The sequence below is a fragment of the Triticum dicoccoides genome, chromosome 7A, assembly GCF_002162155.2.
Source record: "Triticum dicoccoides isolate Atlit2015 ecotype Zavitan chromosome 7A, WEW_v2.0, whole genome shotgun sequence".
Classification (NCBI taxonomy): domain Eukaryota; kingdom Viridiplantae; phylum Streptophyta; class Magnoliopsida; order Poales; family Poaceae; genus Triticum; species Triticum dicoccoides.
Genome location: NC_041392.1, coordinates 387,752,611 through 387,756,734, shown reverse-complemented (window position 1 = coordinate 387,756,734; position 4,124 = coordinate 387,752,611). Strand labels below are relative to the sequence as shown.

General features: G+C 43.1%; 1 long non-coding RNA gene across 1 annotated transcript; it reads right to left on the bottom strand.

Moving 5' to 3' along the window:
• Positions 1-1,566: 1,566 nt before the first annotated feature.
• Positions 1,567-3,500, bottom strand: LOC119327926. Its single transcript, XR_005158755.1, has 3 exons — positions 3,125-3,500; positions 2,806-3,035; positions 1,567-1,932 (listed from the first exon to the last, which is right to left on the bottom strand). It is a non-coding gene; the product is annotated as an uncharacterized LOC119327926 (long non-coding RNA).
• Between the last annotated feature and the right edge of the window lie 624 nt (positions 3,501-4,124).

Sequence of the window (4,124 nt, the reverse complement as noted above, 5' to 3'; positions counted from 1 at the left end):
AAGTTGTACTGAACTCTAGCCTGGTACCCAAAGTCTGGTGCAGCTGGTGCCAAAACTTTGAAGTAAACTGTGTTCCTCTATCTGATACAATAGTCCTCGGAACTCCATGCAGACATACGATCCTGGTCATGTATATCTTGGCCAACTTCGCACTGGTATAGGTGGTTTTCACTGGGATAAAGTGAGCCTGTTTGGTCAAGCGATCCACTACTACCTAGATAGAATCGTATCCCGATCGGGTCCTGGGTAATCCGGTGATAAAATCCATGCCAAGCTTATCCCACTTCCATTCGGGTATCGGCATAGGCTGCAGTAATCCTGCTAGCTTCTGATGTTCAGCCTTCACTCTCCGACATACATCACATACGGCTACATACTCGGCAATGTCGTTCACACCTGTCCACCAGAAACGCTCCTTCAAATCGAAATACATCTTGGTGTTTCCAGGGTGTATCGAGTATGGCGAGTCGTGAGCCTCCTGAAGTATCAACTTCCTGATCTCCGCATTATTGGGCACGTAAACACGGTCCTCATACCACAAGGTGCCATGCTCGTCCTCACGAAAACCTTTGGCTTTTCCTTCACTCATCTTCTCTTTTATTTCAGCAATTTCCTTGTCATCCTTCTGAGCTTCACGAATCTTTCCCAACAATGTAGATTGAACTTCCATCGCTGCAGAAAAACCTCTAGGAACAATCTCGAAACAGAGTTCCCTGAGATCGTCAGCTAACTCCTTTGGCAAACCTCCTATTACTAAGGTATTAGCATAACTCTTCCGGCTCAAAGCGTCTGCTACGACATTGGCCTTCCCTGGATGATAGTGCAACTTTATATCGAAATCCTTTATGATCTTCAACCATCTCATTTGCCTGAGATTCAACTTCTTCTGTGTGAAAATGCACTTCAAACTCTTATGATCCGTGTACACATCACAATGATTTCCAATAAGAAAATGTCTCCAGGTTTTGAGTCACTACTAGATATCCCATTATAACCGAGGGTGCAATTAACGTCGATTATTTAAGCTCACCGTCAACTAAAGTTATAATCGACGGTACACCGTCAGCCATCTCCCGTCGGCTATTCTTCGTCGACCATTGCACTAATAACCGACGGTACCGTCGGATAATTTCATGGCCAGCGGTTATAAAGCCGACGGTGAGCCGTCGACCATATTTTGGCCAGCATACTACTCAAATTACTTGACGAAACTCATAGCCGAAGGTCCCTCGTCGGTTATTTAATTTCCGGCGGTGCTTGCTTCCTGTCGGTTTTTGTAATAGCCAACGGTTTATTTGACCCATCGGGATAATTAATGAACAAGGGGAATGTCAAACCATTGGTTAATATGATTACTAAGGGTGGATACACCCCTTCGGGAATTCAACAATATCATCAAATTAGGGAGTCATCAACAATCTGATTCCCGGTCATTGGCTATTAGTAACCCCTCACGAATTGCTTTCCCCAAGTGGTGTTGCATAACATAAAAGTGTGATTCAGCACGCTAATATTTTTAATTTTTGGCATTTCAAATACATACACAATCACACATGACCAAATAACATGTATTATATTTACCAAGACTTGTGACCAAGTGCGTACACATAGATCATCAAAAGCCTAATGTGTTTCATCCAGAATACATAGATCATAATGCCAAAAAAAATACTCCATACATGTCCGAACAGTTCTCATAACCTAAATTGTCGTAAATTTTGGAACTTCACTTTGTTGCATGACTATGCAGCTCGTTCGACTTGCCACCATCATCACTATAGCGATCATAATTCTCATCACTATATGGGTCAAAACGTTCATCTCTATATGTATCATCTCCTCATGGAGTAGATATCATCCACGTCCTCATTAACATCGTGATCATTCTCACGCCTCGGACTGCCTCCAGTGTTGCTTCCCACTCGCTAAGAACTGATAAGAGTAGTTGTCAGATTAGGAAATGAATGTTAAAGTTGAAACACGTAAGACGAGTCGCATCTCAAAATTAATACATGGAAAGAAAAAAGGAACATTACTACATTTATATCCTTTTATTCTAAATGTTGACATAACCAAGTGAATATAAATTGAAGTAGCAAAATATTGTTATCTAGCATGCAAAGTAATTGAATGTATGGGAGCAAGATGTAATTAACAAGAACAAGCAGATGACAAAAGAGGTAAATGAAAGAAGTGCCATCCCTAGCGGGAATACATAATGTGAACTGGAACCCTATGCTCTTAGCGCCACAAGAAAACTGGTGCCTAAGCACAAGCTCCCATACTATAGTATGGATGTTTGAAGTACATTTCTAATAGTCAAAGCACTGTTTAACTATGTTATAAATATTTAACATTACCATATAGGTTTCAACGCATGTGTCTACAGGCCAAGTTTTTCCTGCTACTAAATCATAGATAATGTTATATATTGTACAATAGTTGTGGGCTTCATAAATAATTTAACAGTGGCTAAAAAAGATAGCACAAATGCTAATGTACTTCTGTTTGAAAAGACATTTACGTTAGCAAGCTGATCCTGACCTTTTGTTTTCTTCATATGTAGTTAAATCAAGCAATCTCCTAGTGTGCATCTCCAAGACTAAAAAAGGAAGGCCCGTAAATGTGAATGCTCTTTAAAAATCTAAGTACAGAGAACACATGCACAATGCCAAACCTAAGCAAACAAAATGACCGTACATTCTAGTAATATTTTCTGAGTTCAGAGGACAAAAATCGTAAGTGACATTCACATAGACCCTACAAGTGAATGTATGCCAGCTATGCACATCAAAAAATTCTTACCAAGATGGCACCACCGATGAGGCCACCATTGGTAGTCGTGCATTTGACATCATCTAGCTCATCATAGAGGAAGACAGAATTCTGGTCGTTCGGCTGGAGCTCGCCGATGAAGCCGGAGACGGACGTCTAGGTTGTTGATGCGGGGGTGCCGACCCTGCGCAATCCTTCACCTCTGGCTGTAGTCAAAGTCGAGGTCGGCTCTCGTGTGAGCTGCAAATAGTTCGTACAACCTGAAGTCCCTAACATGAATACATAAAACATGAGAACGAGAGGAGGAGGGGAACTGGCCGGAGTTGCAACTTGCAAGAGAGGAACATACCGAATCAGCGTGGCTATCTCTGTTGTCGCCCCAAGATGAGCTTCCACCGGATCTGATAGCCGAACACTACTGCTGGGTCCCACCATTTTGAGGCCACCAGATCCCATCTGGCCTATGTGGTTGTCGCCGCTGTTGGTGACGGTGGAGCTCAAGGCTGCCGGATCTACGGTAGGCGTGCGCCAGCTCTGGCAACATGTTCAAGGAGTGGTGGGCTAGTTAGGCGCCGGCTCTGGTTAGTTGCGGCAACAGCCGGGAGGTCCTTGGAGAAAGGCGAGGGAGGTGAGAAATAGCAGATGGAAGAGGAAAACGCTCAGCTAGCGGTTTGGGAGAGACGAGGGAAACGAGGAGGGTCGATCGCACGATCTGAAGATGTGGGGAAAACTGGGAGTACCAACTAAAAAAATCTTGGAGGGAGTAGTGACGGCTTCGCTCGCTCATGTGGCCAACTTTAGAACATAATATTTGTATATTCTTTTGGATCAAATTCATCTAAACAAAACTTTATATTTCTATTATTAGGCTTCTAACTTACTTCAATTTTGACATTTGGAACTCGCACATATTCTTATTTTGCCACAATAACATACCAATGTGTTGGCGCACATCTTTGCTCGTGATGTAGCTCAGCATGGTCCGATCCCATGCAACCATATAACTAGCATGTTATTGATGTCATGGTGATTTTTTTAGCCATGTCACTTAAAAAAGAAAAACATCTAAATCAGCGAACTGATGGCGCAAGCGAGATAGGATGCCTCGCTCGCGATGCACATGCTGGTGGGGCCCATGCACTGCCTTCCCTTTTTCCTTATCCATTGGAAAAACTCACCCAGCCATTCGTCCATCGATCTCGCCCGCGGCGGCCTCCTCCTCCTTTTTCCAAAAGCAAGTACATCGCTTGATTCTCAACAATGGTTGCCTTTTCCTAAAATATTGGACCAAATGAACATTTTTTTACTGGCTAGCACAACAAGCTTTTTTCCTCGGCAATGGCGCGCGG